The following is a 20,045-nucleotide window of genomic DNA, read 5'->3' on the forward strand; positions in this document are numbered from 1 at the left end:
CTTCACTTTCTACTGATTCATGGAATCATAGAATCATAGAATTCATGATCATGGCTAGGCTTTGTGAACAAATATTTGGGAAGGGCACTAGAAATAACCAGGTTGGAAAAGACCTCTGAGATCATCAAATCCAATCTTTCATGGAACTATCATGTTCACTAGACTATGGCACTAAGTGCTACATCCAGTCTCGCCTTAAAAACCTCCAGGGATAATGAATCAACCACCTTCCTGGGCAGCCCATTCCAATTCCTGATTATTCTCTCTGTAAAAAATTTCTTCCTAATATCTAACCTAAACCTGCCCTGGCACAGCTTACTGTGCCCTCTTGTCCTACTGCTGGTCGCCTGGGAGAAGAGACCAACCCCCAGCTGGCTACAACCTCCTTTCAGGTAGTTTTACAGAGCAATATGGTCTCTCTTGAGCCTTCTCTTCTGCAGGCTGATCAACCCCAGCTCCCTCAGCTTCTCCTCATAGCACTTGTACTCAAGTCCATTCACTAGCCTCATTGCTATTCTCTGGGCTTGCTCCAGCACTTCAATATCCCTCCTAAACTCAGAGGCCCAGAACTGAACACACTACTCAAGGTGTGGCCTCACCAACGCAGAGTACAGGGGAAGGATCAGTTCCCTGGTCCTGCTGGCCACACTATTCCTGATACAAGCCAGGATCCCATTGGCCTTCTTGGCCACCTGGCACACCGTTGGCTCATGTTGAGCTTCCTGTCAATCAGAACTCCCAGGTCCCTCCCTGCCTGGCTGCTCTCCAGCCACTCTCTGCCCAGACTGTAGCACTGCATGGGGGTGTTGTGGCCAAAGTGCAGGACCCAGCACTTGGCCTTGTTGAATCTCATCCCATTGGAATCAGCCCATCTCTCCAGTCTGTCCAGATCCCTCTGCAGAGCCCTCCTGCCTTCCAGTAGGTCGACACTCCCTCCCAGCTTGGTGTCATCAGCAAATTCGCTAATGGTGGACTCAATCTCCTCATCTAAATCATCCATAAAGATGTTAAACAGAACTATGCCCAACATTGACCCCCGGAGGACACCACTGGTGACCAGCTGCCAGCTGGATGCAGCCCCATTCACCAGCACCCTCTGGGCCTGGCCGTCCAGCCAGCTCTTAACCCAGCACAGAATGCCTCTGTCCAAGCCACGGGCTGCCAGTTTTTCCAGGAGTATGCTGTGGGAGACAGTGTCAAAGGCCTTGCTGAAGTCCAGAGAGACACATCCACAGCCTTCCCCTCATCCACCAGGTGGGTCACCTGATCGTTTGGGGGCTTCTGGGACCATTTGTTGGATCCAGAGGAGAACCAGAACTTCAGTAGGACTGTGACCACCACTCTCGACCAGACTGCAACTGTCATCTGCACTAACAGGTTTTTTCCTTCTTTTTACTTTGAACTTAGAGGAACCACAAGGGGGTCTCAGCACAGGGGCTAATGAATGCCATTCTGTATATGCCCTGGGGTGCTGGGTTGTACTTCTGGGTTTTCTGTGTTAAAACCAATTTCTCTTTGTATCATTGCATTTATTGTAATATTTTTATTAAATTGTAATTCTGATTTATAATCTCTTTTGTGTTGGGTTTCTTTCTCCTGCCAGTTTACCTCTAAACCAACACAACTATATTCCTAAACTTTTCTTGAGTAGTCTGCACTTTTTTCCCTAGTTAGTAAGCTATCTTTTTTTTCCAAATTTCTTTCAAAATCTTCCTGCCCCAGACAGCCCCTGACCACCACATCTCCCACAAGCCCCTCTCTGTGATCAGCAGGTCTAGTGAGGCCCCACCCCTGGTAGGCTCGTTTACCAGCTGAAGCAGGAAGTTATCCTCCGTATGCTCTAGGAATCTCCTAGGCTGCCCCTTTGCTGTGTAGAGTTCCCAGCAGACATCCGGCAGGTTAAAGTCACCCATGAAAACAAGGGCTGTCAATTTTGAGACATCTGCCAGCTGCTTGTAGCATAATTTATCACACTCATCATTCTGGTTGGGTGATCTATAAGAAACTTCCACCAGGATGTCAGACTTGTTGGCCTTCTCTCTGATTTTGATCCACAGTCACTGAAATTTACCATTACTGACCTCAAGTTTTCTGGAGTCAAGAGCTCCAGGAAAACAGGAACAAGTACTAACTTAGAGACCTCAATTTAAAGAAAAACTGCTTTAATTTATTTCAACTAAGCTCTTCTTAATTATAACATGTAGTCTTATTTCTTAATTTTCTTGGCATCTGTATTAAAATTTGCTTCTCATGGAAATGTGTAGTCTATGTACAATCACTGGCTTTAATACCAGATTATTTGGTAAGTCTGTATAAGGGAAATACTAAGAAGAGATTAGTACAGAACATCTACGCGTAGTATTTTTTCAGCCATTATGACCAAATGTGCTCTTTGTATGAGAGCCCACACATGTTGATTCAGTTATTTGGCCTTAATTTTTTAAATATTAGCAAATTTTGTCATGCCTCAAAAGCCTTATCAGGTTTCCAAAGTCACTCTGACACTCACTGAGTTTTCAAATTCCCAAATGACTGTGATGTAACCTCTTAATATTCTTTGGATATGACTATTCCTGAATCCCATGTAGCATCTAGAACTTTTACCCATAAATTGATGACACTGCATCTAGTCAACTGTGCTGACAGCCCTGCTATATCTTGTATGATCGCTCCAGTCGTCACCCAGTTATCCAGTTCAGGCTTTACCTGTGAAGAATTTTGTCTGACAGACTTTATTACACTTTGGGAGAAGGTGGTTTATAATATGACATTTACCATGTACATGATCTGTCTCTGTAATAACGACTCCCAAATGTGTTTGATTTGGCGGGCATTAGTCTTGTACATGGAAGAATAGCTTCTGTATTCTTATGGCAAAGATATATGCTTGCTAGCTTTGTGCAACAACAGAGAACTGTTTGTGGAAAATCATGTCACCTGCATGAAATTATTCAGTTTCTCCTTTTTTGTGTGTGGTTGTTTTTTTGTTTGTTTTTTTTTGTTGGTTGGTTGATTGTTTTGTTTTGTTTTGTGTGTGTGTTCCTTATGTATAAATAACAGGTTCTTCATTTCAGTCACTCCACTGTAGGCCTAGAGTAGCACCTCTCTTGGAGATACCCATTGGCAATTAAATTTTTCATTTTAATTCCTTTAGTTTCCCACAAAACATAAAATATTTGGATCCTTTATTCATGGATTTGCACAGTTATATTTGCAGGTTTCTCACTCAGATAGTCAGATGACACAAAACTTACTGCATAGTTCACCTTCCAAAAACTCTTTGTTCCCTTCTCTTTTCCATAGGAATAATGTATACTGGCGTTGCCTTGCACCTGGCTCTGTCACTCAGCTGTACTCTTTGCTGTGTTCAGAATTTATATAGAATATATATACAGCATACAGAATTTGCCACTGTTCGTTTAAACTTTGACTCAGAGCCAAAAATCATACAATCACATAATGACTTGGATTGGAAAGGACCTTCAAAGATCAAGCAGTTCCAAACCCCCTGCCACGAACAGGGACATCTTCTGTTAGACCAAGTTATTCAGAGCTCCATCCAACCTGACCTTGAACACTTTCTGGGTTGTGGTATCCACAGCTTCTCTGGGCAACCTGTGCCAGTGTCTCATCACCCTCTCAGTGAAGAATTTCTCCCTAATATCTAATCTAAACCTGTCCTCCTTCAGCTTAAGGCCATTCCCCCTTTTTCTATCACTACTTATCCTTAAAAGTGAAAAGCTCCTCTCCAGCTCTCTTGTGGGCCCCTTTAGGTACTAGAAGATGCTTTAAGGTCTCTCTGGAGCCTTTTCTTGTCCAAGCTAAACAGCCTCAACTCTCTCAGCCTGTCCTTACAGGAGAGGTGCTAAGCTTTCTGATTATCTTTATATCCCTCCTCTGGACTCACCCAGCAGGTCCATGTTCCATGTTCTTTTTATGCTGGGAGTCCCAGAACTGTTTCAGTACTGTAGATGAAGTCTCAGCATAACAGAGTAGAGGAGCAGAGTCACCTCCCTTGACCTGCTGACCACGCTGCTATTGATGCAACCCAGGATGTGCTTGATTTTCTGGGCTGTGAATGCACATCTCATCTCTCACCCACCAACACCCCCAAGGTCTTCTTCCCACGGCTGTTCTCTATCCATTCTCCACCCAGCCTGTATTTATGCTTTGGATTGCCCTAACCCACATGCAGGACCTTGCACTTGTCTTTGTTGAACTTCGAGGTTTGCACAGGGCCCCAGCTCAAGATTGTCCAGGTCCCTCTGGGGGGCATCCCTTCCCTCCAGCATGACAACTGCACCCCACAACTTGTCAAGGGTGCAGTCAATCCCATTGTCCATGTCACCAATACAGATGCTAAACAGCACCAGTGCCAATATTAACCACTGATGAATGCGACATGCCACTGGTCTCCAGCTGGACATCGAGACATGGACCACAGCTCTTTGAGTGTGACCAATTCCTTATCTACTGTGTGGTCCATCAAACATGTCTTTCCAAATTAAAGACCAGGATCTCATATGGGACAGTGTCAAATGTTTTATTAACCTTCAATCATACTCTTCTACCAGCATCCCAGCTGGATGAAAACAGCGTGTACTCAAACCTTAGCACACACAATAAAATCAGTAAATTAGTATATTTTCTGGTGAATCATTTCTCAATCATATAACTTGTGGATCTAGTGCATCCAGAAAAAGTTTCTGAATGTCCACAAACATATTCCCTGCTTTTCCAAAGGACACTTGCCAAGCTTCTGTGGATACATCATGCAAAGAAAAGAGGTGGCAAAAATATCTTCAGATCATTTACTCTCAGGTAGTGGAAAATCTTTCTCCTTCTAGAAACTCATTCAATTCATATGACTCTTTAATGAAACTAGCGGTCATGATCAACACAGCTGCACACATTTTATTTGATTTTTTTTTCTGTTTGACCTGTGGCTTCCAGTATGAGAAGCCTGTCTCCTTATGTTTATTTTCCAGGGAAAGTGGAAGAGAACAAGCACCCCAGAGGCAAGGGCTCCCTCATCTCTGCTCTGAACTCTGTTGAAAGCTACATAATTGCCTTGAAAAAGTTCTCGAAATCTTCCTCTACTGTGCAGGTGCCCCATTTCCATCTCCTCCTTCAAGGAATGTTCTGCCCTGGTGAGATGCAGTACTTGGCTCATTTTGAACTCAGTTTATGGCCTGATTTTACTACAAGTTTTGTATTTTCAGCTCTCCTTTTTTACATCATAGACTCCTTGGGTAGTTTCTTGCAGAGTGTCCTACATCAGACACCAGTCACAAATGCAAAACTGGCCCTCTAGCCACAAGTGTGTCATAAACCTTATGAGTGTTGTATCTTCTTTTTCATTCTCTGCTGAAAACCTACAGGATCCCTGTAAGCCATTTTTTTTATGGGGCTCTGCTTCTTATGGATGTACAGTTTAAGCACACTTTGTGTTTCCAGGGAGTGTCCTCCTTCCTATGGTTTCTACATGATCCTATTTTTACTTCTTAGTTTATTTCATTCCTGATATTCCAGACATAAGGTTCTGGTAGGGTTTCCCATGCCTTTAGCCTTCTATGAATTAGAGTCTTTGTCCAAGAAAGGAATATAGTTAGAGATAAACCAGAATCTGCCAGCTCTTGCACTAAGTAACCCCCAAAAAGTTGAAATGGTGTCTGTAACATCTTCACCCAACTTTGCAACTGTTCCTTTGTTTACTCCACCTTTCCATCTCTTCTCACAATTACAGGAACTTATAGTAAAAGATAAAACAAACAAATAAAAAACCCAACAAGAAAAATTAATATTACAATCTTTTGCAGCTGGTTAGCAGAACTAGGGATGTTTGCATCAAATTCAGGTCAGATTTGTTGGACTGCAGCACAATGGTTCTTCTCGGAAATATGGAAAATCAAAATCAGAAACTGTCAGCAAAAGACTTTGTCTCTTCTTCATGGAAGTATCATGTTGCTTTAGTCTTTTTTTGATATTTACTCTCTGTTATGCCTGTCAGTTGTTTAACAATCATATTTCTCTTGTGATGACCAAAGCAGACTCCTATTGCTGAAGAAGAAACAAAGCCTGACAAACTGCATGCTATTATATTTTATTATAATGCAGAGACAGATTCAAAGTAAATCTGAGTGATGATTTAAAGTAAAGGATCAAAAGGAAATGGCTTGCTTTCTCCTAAAACTGTTTAAATTTCTACTTCCTTTGTTCCCATACTGTTGCTGCAAGTTTCCTCTAACTGGTCACTCAAGACTAAATATATGTCTCAACCACAACTACTCCAGTTGCAACAGAGAATATCAGTTCCCTAGCTTTGACCATCACACACCTCTCTTCCCATACCTCCATTATCTCTACTCTCCTATTCTGTTAAACACAATCTGCTTTCTTTCACTTTCAAAGCCTTTCAGGACATCCATCGCCCTGGCTGGCTCTTCCTCAGCCTTGACATCAGTTTCTACCAGCTTTATCCTATCACTTAAAAGAGGCTCTCTATAATCATCCACATGGCTTCTTTCTTTCTCTGCTTCAAGTTCCTTCTTTAAAGGTGATTTCTTCTTGGTTTTTTGTTTCTTGAGTTTTTTCTTTTCCTGTGAGACCTATAAATCACTGACAACTGCTTGGAAACTAGATGGTTAAACAATCATGCAGGATTGTTTAATTGTACTTAACTGGCTGGCTGGCTCTTTTTGTTGCTGCCTTTTCATAGGCAAAAAACTTTGGGAGAGGCAAGGATTACTTTTATTTCAGCTTTTGTGTCGGGCCCAGTTTATGTAGGTACTTTAGTTCCTAACTGCTATGGTAACACAAAAAATAAAGTCTAACAAAGATATTGGGATAACTTCCTTTATTACATCGCAAATACTGAAATTGTGCATTATTCATCTACCCAGTCTGCAGACACAGCATACTTGCTAGCTTTGTCTTGTGGCATACAATGTTATCTAAAATACAGACTTTAATACCAATCTGTTGTTTCCTCAGTAAGAAGACTTTACCTAAGACTTGTCTAGCCAAAGACATTCATACTTATGATTTAGGTGTCTCTTCCAATCCAGAAAACCCTCTGAGATTTGAATGATTTCATTTCAGGACGTACCTGCTATGAAATATTTTTGACAGCTGGCTGAATAGTATTTCTGATTAATCTTTTAGAAGAAATGGATTAATACCTGTTTCAAAGAGCAAGAAACTCTGTGCAGGCCTTCTAGCAAAACCTTCTGAGGCCAGATATGCACACCTGCCATTAATTAATTTCAATACTAAGGCAGTTGATTACCTAAGTTTCTCCAGCAGTTTTGAAAAATGCCTGGTTTTGCACAGTAGATACATACAGAATAGAGAATAGTGCATTATACAGTATACACCACTTTTGGAGAGATGATGGTGCGAATGCCCAGCTGATACTGGTGATTCACCAATATTAGCAAACACATTAAGAACAGTTGAAGGGGTTAATGCCCTCAATTTTTGATTTACTGATCTTCAAGACACTGCATCTCCTAGCAGAGATGGCTTAGCTGCACATGCAGCAGCTCCTCAGCCACCAAAGTTTACAGCTCCATGAGTTAAACTGGTTTTTAAACTGGCAACTCCACCTTGCTGTAATCTCTCAGAAGGCAAGGAAGTAACAGGAGAGATGTGTAATGTCAGAGATGTGTGTGAACAGGATGACATAAAACTTCCTGAAACTAAGTAAAACATGAGTGGCTTACTACACTGTTTTCCAAGAAATGTGTAGAAGACAGAACCTTTTCCTTAATAATAAATATATAAAAGAATTTTGTACCTTATTGACTCATATTTCCTGAAATCTCATACTGTCCTTTTGTTATGGGTTTAGCCAGGTGGGCCTAAACTTAGGTTTTAAAGTTCAGCTAGGCCTAGGATTGTCAGCTGATTTAAGCTGGGCTGAGCTAGCTAACAGCTGACTTCTTCCAGCCAATAATATTGTATTCCATACCATACTACATCATCTCAAAGGGTGTAAAATCCAGTGTGTGGGAGTGGCTTAGTTAGTTCCATCATGGCTGCACTAAGAGGAGGACATCTAGCAGCTCCTCTACTATGCTAAGCCCTGCTCCTGTTGCCTCTGCTTGCATTTTGTTTGCATTCAGGGAAGTAGAGATATTTTGTTGTTATACTCTCTCTTTCTTGCTGAGTGTCTTTTGGAGTGCTTATGAATTTAGAGTAATGGGCTTTGTATTAATTGGGGAGTGGGAAGTTATTCCTTGTTATATATGCATAACTTGTGTAAGTGTGTGTTATATTGTAGTTCTTTCTTACTTTTCTCTTCTCTGTATATATAAATACATGTAGTTAGTTTCAGCATAAACCTGATTTGAGGTTTTTTTTTTCCCTCTCCCTCTTCTTTTTCCCTTGGCTAGTTGGGGGGATGAAGAACCCTTTCACCCTGTCCTGGACAGTTGGCATTTTGCCAGCTCAACCCAGGACACCTTTCCTGCTGCTGATTTTATTATGTTGTCCTCTTCATATCAGGGAGTAACATAACCAATCATACGCTAAACAGGCCACCTCACAAGGGAAAACAAATGTCCAAAGTACCAATAATGGTTATATATGAATATTTTAGGGGTACAAATGACAGAGTTTCATTCCATAGGCACTTCCCCAGTTTGCTTCTGACCAGTGTGGAAATGGGTAAGCCACATTTGTCCTTGTTGCCTTTAAGACAGGGCATGCAGAAATATAGGATGAAACAGAAAGGCAATTGTCAAAAGCCTCTGTTTGAATGCTATTATTAGGTGAGCTTGCTTTAAGTATGAAGTTCATCCAGAGGCTGCCATTAGCCTTACATTACTTTGACTTCTTTTGTATTTGCAGATTAACTGCAACACCAGAGAAGCAGATGAGCAATAATTAAAGTCTGACCTTTTCCAAATTCTCTTCACAGCTGTAGATACTGTCCTCTCCAGTGTTTGTTTTGAAATCCTGGAAAATACACTATGTAAAAAATCTCTTTGTATGCCCAGGCACATCCAAACTTTCCACTTGTTCTCAGACACTGGACACCAATACTGTTCTTAGCTGGAAAAGGACATCAGGGCTGGAAAAAGAAAAGAGGTCTTGCAGTACATTTCAGTGTTCAAATTTCAGTCTCCTCATATACATGTGTTAATGTTATTCCTTTATGCCTTATGTGCTTTAATGGTCTTATAACCATGTATGACACTTTACAAGCCTACTTGGGCAGAAATCCTGTCACCTGTTTCATTTTATGTTTATCTTCAAAGCAAAAAAAATACAAAATTGAACTGAGGTAATTTAATCAGCTTAATTTTGTGTCTGTGTATCCATAGTTCTTATGTCCTTTGCCCATTGTCTCCTTTGCTTCACAATAACAACTGATTCTGATCTTGCTTATGAGCCAATTTCTGCAGCTGCTGCATTCTCCATTCTCTGGAAGTACATCATGCTGTAGGAATACTTCCACTGGCTTTAACTGTACTTCTCTCAGAGTAGGGCAGAAGGTATAGCAGCCAGTGGCTGTGCTGGACATTTCTGCTCCCATATCGCTTATATACCATTTGGGGGTGGGGTAAGAAAAGAAATGCACCTACAGGATAAGGAGGAAAAAGTCATGGCAGTTTTATTTCATTTTTCTGGTTCCTGTCACTCTGCACTGTTAGCAGCAAACTGCAACTGCATCTGAAGCTGTAGGGAAAGCTCATAGCCATTGCCGTCTATAGCATGAACCACACCTGTACATCAGCATAGCAGGTACATCTGTGTGCTTTTTTGGATGGCTTAGAGATGAAATTTTTTCATAATCTGCTGAACTGACTGTGTACAATGTTTTGAAATGCTCTTCTCTGAACATCCTGACATGATTTGATCCCAACAAAGTGAAGGTGTTGTCCCCACAGATTGTGTCTTGATTCAGTATATTTACACTTCCATGCAGTGAAGTTGCATTAGGTGATTGATACTCTGAAAACTACACATGAAGACCATGAACCCCTCCACTACTTCTGGTTTACTAAGATTTGATAACTGATCTTAAGGGGCACTTGAGTTTATTATTGGAAATTGCAGTCAGTGCAGTGCTGATTTGTCAGCTGAGACTCAGTGAAGGGAACCATGCTGTGGCTGGGCTTGGCAAGGTCAGCAGGTGCTGGGGGTTGTCATACAGAGCCATGACAACAGACAAGAGGGGGCTGATCTGTTTCATAAATGAAGTCAGTATCTGCTGTGCAAGTGTAAGTTCAAAACTTCTGTAGTTCTAAATAAGAATTTATTTAGTGGCTGAACTGAGCAATCTCTAAAAAAAGTTTTAACAATTCTACTACTCATAGTAGGGAAAAGACCAGGACACCAATCTCAGAAAAATTAATGCTGGGCATGAAGTCACAGCACAGTAAAGCTGACTTTTTGACAGTGACAAAAAAAAAGACTCCACTGTTAGATTAGAAGTATCAGGATAATTTTTGTTATGATTATATGGTAACTTTTTCAGGCCTTGTTTAATTCCCTTTAAGGGAAAGCCAGCTGCTTGAAAGAAGAGGAGCCTTGCTACATGTGATCATGATTTCATGAAGAAAAGTAAAAGAAAACAGTCAAAAATGACACCTACATGTGAATTTAATGAACAAGTTAAACCCCAGTGATCTGTTGTTTTGTTTTTAAAAACTCTGCTGGCAACAGCAAATTGCAACTTCCTCTTTCAAAACCAAAACAAACAAAAAAAACCAAACAAAAAAACATTCAGGTGCTGAGAAACAGCTAGTGCAAAATGCTCAGTTTTACAGGAAATGAGTGTTTTATAACAGCGACCAGGTCTGACTTCTAGGTCTTTTTTTGAAAACAAAACAGTTAGGAGATTATTGTAAATGGTTGAGTCACCATCCCCAAAGGAATTTAAAACACATGTAGATGTGGCTCATAGGGATGTAGTTTAGTTGGGAACCTGGAATTGTTAGGTTAATAGTCAGATGATCTTAAACGTCTTTTCAAACATATATGATTCTATGATCCTGTGATTCTATGATTGGACTGTAAGGTGCCTAAACTTTGGCTGCAAGGCTGAGTATGGGCTTGCTGGTCAGCTCTGCTGGCTTTGAAGGCCACTGGATATTGCTTTTAACTGCAAATTCTGTCTCTTTCAGTCAACAGAAAGAAAGCACAAGACACTGTGATTTCACACAGTGTAAATGATCAAGTGGAGCAGTCTGAAAAGGACACCTGTGCTTGATCCATGCTAAGGAATGCAGTTCTGCAAAAGCCCTTTCTCCATCCTCACATCACAGGCTGGTCAACCTTGTGACAAAAAGGAAGCCAGTAGGTAGGAGCTGGAGCAGCAGTATCCTTTGCAAAGCAGGAGAGCCAGAGCTCAAAGTGAGATGGGCAACCTTATAGTCATGGGAACTGCAGATAATGAGGTTAAAAAGTAGCTTTTTCACATGCATGCATGTAAAGGAGTTTCCTTGCATAAATCTGAGCTACATCACGTGTTCTTTGCTAGCAGACAGAAACCATCACAAAAGAAAACATGATGCCACAATGAAAAGCAGAGGCCTTCTGTGCTGGAACTCCTCAGATGCCTTGCTAGTTATGAAATGAACTCAGAGGAGAAGAAGGAAATATTAATATTCCATATTTTGGCGTTTGGAGATCAGTATTCAAAGAAGTTTTGGAAGATCCTGCTCAGTCCAAAGTTAGAATGAGAATTTGGTTTAGGTTGAAGGATAAAAATAATGAAGGCTTCATCACCCATTACCAGCTGGGTGGGTTTGATATCCACATTAGTGAAGCATAATAAGGTTACAAATTCGGAAGCAAGGATCCTCAGGACTGGAGCAACACTAAAATCCAGCTCTATGCCCAGAGAGGCAGAAGAACAGTGGGCCCAGGATGGAGTAGAAGGTCATCATGGAGAGGTTTGCCATCTGCCCTGCAGAAAGCTAGAGTTAAGATTTGGTTTAGGTCCAGGGAAATCAAAAACCTCAGAGCTGAAATGCCAGCAACCTCTTGCTCATCCCAAAGACCCGGGATGGCATGTGTGCTCAGGACAAAGTTGTAACTCAGTCACATCTGGAATCATGAAGTAGTCTTATCTCCTGCAAGGATAGCTGAGTTGTAAAGTAAGAGTCTGGATTAGTTATCTGTGGAGCAATGTGTAGTTGACAAAAGGAAACTGTTCTTTCCATTACAAGCTACCTGTATTCTACTATAAATTTTAGGTCTGAAAATAGAAAAGTTTTCTTTTGTTCAAACAACACTCAAATGCCCTTATCATCTTTGGACATTACAGAATGAATCAGGTAAGAGAAAAAGTTATAAAAGCATTTTTAATAATCCGGAAAGAACAAAACATTGTGGACAGTAGTTAGTACCAGATGCTACAGTATAGTTATAAACGTTATAGTTATAAAAGCCTATTAAGATCAAAATAACATCATTGATCATTTAAAATAAGTAACTCTTACTTGTAATAAACAAAAGCTATTGACAATTGCAGAAAACATTTTCTATGGATAGTGTTCCTTTTCCTTATTGGTTCTGTGCCTTCAACAACCTATTTTTAAGATTTCTTTGAAATACCAGCTGCAGAAGAAGCAGGGAATGTCCAGCTGTTCAAAAGCAATTTCATCATCCCATGGACTGCATAATGAAAAAAATTAGGGTTACCATGGTAAGATATTTTTTGTGTACAAATAAATGCCCTGCAGACAGTTTCTCCCTCAGATGACATTATTTTTGCAGAACTTGGAAGTAAACAGAGGAAAAAGCTAAATATGATGAGATATGCAGAGATGGAAAATGGGAGGGGGGGGGGAAGGGAGTGAGACAAGAAAAGGAAGAATTGTTTAGTTCTGTTTAAAACCATTAGTGCCTATTTTTTAGAATTGAGTAAAGTGGACCTGCATGGGCCTTATCTTGCTGTAAAGTAGATTTCCAGGGACTTCTTCATTAGACTGGAAATAGGGTAATTAATCTCACTGTCAGGGACAAAATTTCTGCCCCAAAAAGTGCAGAAATCTTGTAGAGGAGGTTTGCCCTCTTCAAGACAGACCTCCTGTCACCAGGAGTAGTTCAGTTGTGTCAGGACCTTTCTTGTCTCCTGAGTCAGCAAAGAATTGTCAGACACCATGTTAGCATTGCGTCCTTGAGCTTTAGAGTCCTACAGTTGAAAGTTACTGCACTCACCTGGTTGCTGGGCTGGGATTTTGTGTGGCTTGAAGTCAGATACTATTTCATCTCTTAGCTGGGTATCTCCTGCCTTTGCCAGACCTTTCTCTTAGTCAGGACTGGAACCATCTCTTCTTCTGGAAGATGCTGAATAGAGCAAGATAAATATATATATAAAGAAGAGACACATTCATAGCAACTGCAGTTACAGTTGCAACATCAAAGAGGAAGTGTATGAAATAAAAAAAAAAATAAAAAAACCCAAATAAACAAGAAACAACCCACCACTACAAAAACAGGCTAGTTGACATACATATGGCGCTTTGCCTGAAGGGCCCATGGCTGAAGCTTTACAAATTCATAACAAAGTGAAGAACACTGTTATCTCACCACAACTGCAAAGAAATCAGGACACTCACTCAACACTACAGATTGCTAAGCATCACAAAAAGAACAGCTTCACTTTTACAACTTTCCAAAAAGGCAGATCCAGCTGTTCATTGTTTTTCAGTTTGACACATAGCATAAATACATGGGCAATGAGATAAATATATATTTAAAGTTGTACAGGCAAGTATTGCCACAGGGTTCCCCCCAGTCTGATCATGTTAAATGACAGCATTTCAACAGATTGCAGGCAACAGAGAAAGGTCTCTGTAACGTATGCTTACAGTGATTACAGGTGGTAGCTTGTTACCTACCTGATGAAAAACCTGAATGGCAGCTCCACATAGCCAGCTGATCTTGACTTTCACCTTGTTTCTTGGGGAAAACTGGCCTTTTGTTTGTATGTTATACCAATTTGTTTCTTTCTGTGAGTTTTGTGACACTCAAGCAGCTGTTGAAAATCTTTAATGCAGCATTTACTGCAGTGGTATGAGAAAGGAAATTATCAAGAGATAAAAGGAGATAAATTAACATGGTGGTTGTTTATTGTTTGGAATCATCCTTTTCATTCCTCAGCTCGAAGAAAACACACAAATAAGCTCTGATGTTTATATATTACATGTTGCTTAAACATGTAATACCCAATTGGCATTTCTGATGCCAGTTTTATACTTTAGTCCACTTCTTCCTGGTTTACCCTGGGTCTGATGTGAGAAGAGTGAGGCTTCCCAAGCTGAAACCTTGTGTAGCCCTAGTCAGAGAGTATAGGACCCAAATAATGGACATAAGTATCTCAAACTTGGCATGTACAGAAAAATCCCTGTATATTCTGTTCTTTATAAGCCAATTTTCATGAGAGAGACAGAATCACATTGTTAATCTTTCTTTCTAACCATAAAACCTTGCCAATTTCGTAATATGCAAGGACAAAAACCATATTCCACAGAATAAAATCTTTGTTCCTTAGGAATTATTGGGGACAGTTACTGGACATTATGAATGCGTTCTACTTGGCAGAAGGAATGACTGACTCACACTGATCCTCTCCGAGCAAAAAATGACAGCCCACAGAAAAAGCAAATGCAGAAACTTTAGAGGTTCTTCTTCCTGTTTTTAAAGCTAGCAAACAGATGAGGCTATTTCTTCTAAAGTTTTTCACTTAGACAAAAAAAGAAAAGCCAAAATTACATGTCTTCTCATGGCTGTGGTTTTGCACTGTCAGCTGGTTTGAACAATGCCTGCAAACAATTTGTGCATGCACCCTGGGCATCTCACACCAGGCCAAAATTTTCAGATGTGCAAGGAGTGGTCTTTGCACCAAAACTTCACATGATAAACAAATGAATTTCAGTTACAACAAAAATGACATACCTGTGGTTTTCTTGCAACTACGTAGAGACAAAAGCAGTGAACGAGGATTACATTATATGGCAATGCCCAAGGGGGTAAATGACTAATTATTAATGACACTGGGTTCTCACACTGGCCTTTTTAGCCACCAGCACACTTGCAGCAAGCATGGGTAGTGCCCTTCCCAAATCTTCATTCACGAAGCCTGACCATGATGATGATGATGATGATGATGATGAATGACACTGGGTATGAGGTTGCCACACCCAATGTGCTGTCATGGACTGAGTCCTATGACTGATTTACATAATACATGTACATCTCTTTGAGTTGCGCTCTTATCTGGTTAGGAGTATTCAACTTTTAGTTCTACCATCATGACAAGATGGGTTCAATAACTAGGAAGGTGCAGATGCCCTATTTTCATCAGTTTCTAGACATTGATTGTTACTTATTCTTCTGAGACATGCTGTGAGTCTCACTACATTTCATGCCTCATCTGGCTGTCACAGTAGTACTGTAGCAACCTCTTTCTATTGTTTGCCCAAGGCAAAAGTTCACAGACAGATCCATGATTATGTTGTGCCAATTTCTGTAGGCAGCAAGGGAACAAACCAGAATAAGTGTTGAGGCACTCAGCTACAGGTGGGTCAACAAGAACTGGTCTTCTGCAGAACTCCAGAGTGGGGATCCCAAACAGACCTTAAAATAGGCACAATGACATGGCAACAACTTCATCAGACTGACTCTGAGGCACCTACTACTCATTAGTGTTCCATTTTTCTCAACCACTTTGTTTGTTCAGACCTAGAGTTACGAAAAGGGAGAGCTGGGCTCTGTCAACACAGCAACCTTGATATTCTGCTTAACTTTCTACTGATCTCCTTTATACTTGGCTGATGATCTGGAAATGATCCCCCAGCTGACAAGTTGTGAATAATAACTGTAATCGATGGTGCCCATCAGTCAAAGTTATATAACAACTTACTGTGTCACTCAGCTCATACTCTACAGATAGTGAAGCTGTGGCCTGAAGGGGCCATGGAAGAGCATGGGAGAGTAAACAGGAGCATGTACTGCTTCTACTTGTATGGCACTGTGCATAATAGACAAAAGAAAGCTGATGCTGCTGTAATATTAAAGAATGTTAAATTGTCAGCTGAGATTCCTCCCTATAATTTCTTTATGAGTAAGTTTTCTAAAGCTTACCATAAACGTCGCTTTGGAATGTATTTTTATCACCAGTTCACATCACAGAATCACAGAGGTTGGCAGGTAGTGCTGGAAATCAGTAAACACTAAAAAACTTTTTCTTCAGTTCAAGTGGAATTTCTCATGTTTCAGTCTGTGCTTGTCTTGTCTCATTCCTGTCCTATCACTGGGCACCACTAGAAGAGTTGGGCGCTGTTTTCTTCATTCATCCCACTAGGTATTTGTACACCGTCTCATGGTCACTGCAGCCATAGCTACTTCCAACATTCACATTTCCAATAGGTTTTTCTATGGACGTATCAGGAACAACAGAGTTTCTTCAGCTCCTCAGTCTCCTGTGTCAGGAAATCATCATCAGTGTCATCCAGAAAATTCTTGAATTACTTGCGCTCTACGGTTTTAACTCTGCAGCAGATACCAGGGAGGCTAAAGACCCCCATGACAGCCAGGGCATGTGAAAGTGAAGTTTCTTTCAGTTGTCTAAAGGTGACCTTGTCTGCTTCTTTTTCCTGAGCATGTGTTCTTTATAAGACATCTTTCTTAACACCACTCATATGCGTCTGCCATCCCAAGGCAGTGCTGCACTTCTGCTGCCCTCTTGTACAAAGGGTAGTTCCAACTCCTCACTTTCCCAGTCTGTCCTTCCTAATTAACTTGTTTCCCTCCATTCCAGCACTCCAGTAACGTGAGCTAGCCCAGTGCAACACTGTGATTGCACTGAGACTGCAACCCTGCAAATGCACATAGATCTCTAATTCCTCCTGTTTGCTCCCCATGCTGGAATAGACAATTAAATGGTAATTGCAGCTTGCAACTTAAATCATGAATTCCAAAAAAGAAGGTGAAAAAAATAATCTCATTTTTACCTCTATTTCATCCTCTCGTTTGTAGTCCTTTAGGAATAAAAATAACATAAGCAAGAAACAAACAGCTGTGCTCTTTTCTCCAGGTAATCCAAAGACCTGTGGAAGCACTAGGCATTAGAAGGGAAAAGGATAAAAGGGAATTATTCAGCATTATAGCCAATTATTTCCTTAGTTTTGTCCAATAACTTTTTTGATGGAAATCACTTAATTTCAGTTTTAAGTTATCTTAAAGGTTTAAGACATTATTTCTGTCGTCTGGTTTGGTGCCAGTCAGAAAAATGTAAGGAGACAGGAAACTCCAATGCTTGCTTGTGAGACAGCCATAAGCCTAGAAAGAATTGCAGGACCTCACAAACCTATCCAAACACTGCAAGCTGATATTGGATCATGTCACAGACCCTTCCCCATGTGGTGTAGAGAGTTAGTCACTTAGAGTGAAGGGATATGGTGGGTGCTCTTGGGAAGTGGAGGAAACAGCAAACATTTGTGTTCACAGGTATATTTATGAGGCATTTTGAACACCTGTGTGTTGTAACCATGTATTGGTCAAGGATGTTGTGAGATTGCAGGGAACAGCCAGAGTGAAGGAAAGTTATTAGAAAAAGGGAGGAATATAAAGTAGGGAGGTCTAACCCACACAGAACAGCAGAGGGGCCAGAAGAAGGTGAGAATGTCTTCAAGAGCAAAGTAATCTGAGCTTGTACAGCAGCTATTTTTCATGAGTTAGAATCAAGGTAGCAGACTCTTTTCCCCTTGTTGTATCAATAGGCTCATTCTGGCACTTGGAACAAGATACTGGCTTTTGAACAAATATGAATTTTAAGATATTTCTGCTGTGATGGAAAATTTGCAGCTCACAAGAGAAACTTGTGCCACAACAGTAGCAACTGTGAACAAAAGCAGATGGAGAATAATCCTGAACAGAATTTTTCCTTCATGTAACCAACTTAAGTTTAGCTTTCTTAAATAATCACAGAGGCCACTTAACAATGCCAAGTTTTTTAAATCAACAGACCCTGGTTATTTTTAGTTAAATACCATAATGTTTACAGCCTCTTAATCCATGCAAGATTTGCAATCAACTCATTGACAATTCCATTTATTTGCTATAATGCTGCATTGTTCCCCTTTCTGCTACTCTGTTAATTTTAAAGTATCTCAATGCTTTTTACTTGAAAACATATCCTATACATTTCATAATATCACATAAAATTTTTAATGGCAGTTACAGACACCTATGTAATGTAAAATTCAGTCTATAAACAAAATATGATTAGAATTCTGTTTAATTGAAGATCCCAGGAAAAAGGTATACACAGAATGACAGACATAGGCTGACTGAGACTGAAAGGGACTTCTGTAGGTCCAATCACCTGCTCAGTCAGGGCCACGCAGAGCCAGTTGCTCAGGACCATCTCCAGAGGACTTTTTAATATCTTCAGGGATGGAGATTGCAGAGGCTCTCTGGGCCACCTGTGTGAATGCTCATTCACACAAAAGTGTCCCCTGATATTTGTAGGGAATTCCTTGTGTTTCAGTGTGGACCTGCCACTGGGTACCTCTGGAAAGAGTCTGGCTCCATCCTCTGTGTGCCCTCCCTTTGGCTATTTGTACCATTAGTAGGATCCCCCTGAGCCTTCTCCTCTCCAGGGTGAACAGTCCCAGTTCTCTCAGACTCTCCTCAGAGGACAGATGCTCTGGTGCCTTCATCATCACTGCAGCCTCTTCCTACACTCTCTCCATGTCCATATCCTTTACGTACTGGGGAGACCAGAACTGGATCCAGTGCTCCAGGAGTGGCCTCATCAGTGCAGAGAGGGAGTGGCAGGATCACATTCCCCCTCCTGCTGGCAGCACTCCTGTTATTGCAGCCCAGGATGCTGTTGGTCCTTTTTTTTTTTTTTGCCACAAGGACACATTGCTAGCTCATGGTGAACTTGTGCGCTGGTTTAAAGGTGAACCAGCAGGGAAAATGAACTCACCATGAGAGAGATTATAAGTCAGAGGCTGAAATTTAATAATAATATTACAATAAATAGACTGACACAAAGAGAAATTGCTTTTAACTCATAAAACCTAGCAGTATAACCCAGTGCCCTGGGGCACAAACCCATTGGGGTTTGTTAGCCCTTGTGCTGAGACCCGCATGGTTCCCCCCAAGTCCAAAGCAAAAAGAAGTGAGAAACCTGTTGGGGCAGGCAAGGGCTGCAGACTGGGCGAGAGCAGTGATCTCCTCCTGTCGAGGTCCTGCTGCTCCTCTGGATCCGACAAGAAGTTCCCGAGGTCTTCTTACCCTCAGGGAGCACCCAGTCCCTCCCCCTGGGCAGGGACTCACACAATGAGTGATTAACTCTGGAGCCAGAGGATATTGTTGAACTGTTGATGGACCATGAGCAGCCACACCCTCTCAGGCTGGGTGTGAAGGTGATAATGACTCCCTGGGCAGCTGCTGCTAATGGTCCATTGTTCTTGGGGAATGAATAGAGGGGGTAGAATACACAGCTTTGATCACCCCCACACAGTGTTAGCTGGTCCCTCCTGCTGAACTAGGACAACTTGGTGTCTCTTAGGACCCCCAAGTCCTTTCTGGGAAGTTGCTTTCCAGCTGTGCAATCTCCAGGATGCACAGGTGTTGCCTGGGGTTGTTCCTCCCCTGACTCATGATGTTGTACTTCTCCTTGTTGAACTTCATGAGGTTAAATGCTGCAAAATACACCATGAAACAAAACATACTTTGTTAATTCCTTTTCACTAGAGCTCCCAAGGCAGTGGGAGTACTTTCATGTATCATCTCCCTGCTAAATGTTACCTGTTCAATGTGACAGGAATCATATAGCACACTCCTGCTGTGAATACAGGGATAGGAGATGTGACACATGGCCTGTTTTTTATCAAGCTCTGAAGACAGTGCATTTTCCTTCCCTAAAATAAGATATATTCTATTCGTGGCCTGACCAAGAATTGTGATTTCCTACAATGCTGTTATGAGCAAGTCTACTAAAGCCGACACAGTAGCAATTATTCACCATAGAAATAGGTACTGTAAACACTTGCTGGTTTTGGTCATAATAT

The sequence above is a fragment of the Pithys albifrons genome, chromosome Z, assembly GCF_047495875.1.
Source record: "Pithys albifrons albifrons isolate INPA30051 chromosome Z, PitAlb_v1, whole genome shotgun sequence".
NCBI lineage: Eukaryota > Metazoa > Chordata > Aves > Passeriformes > Thamnophilidae > Pithys > Pithys albifrons.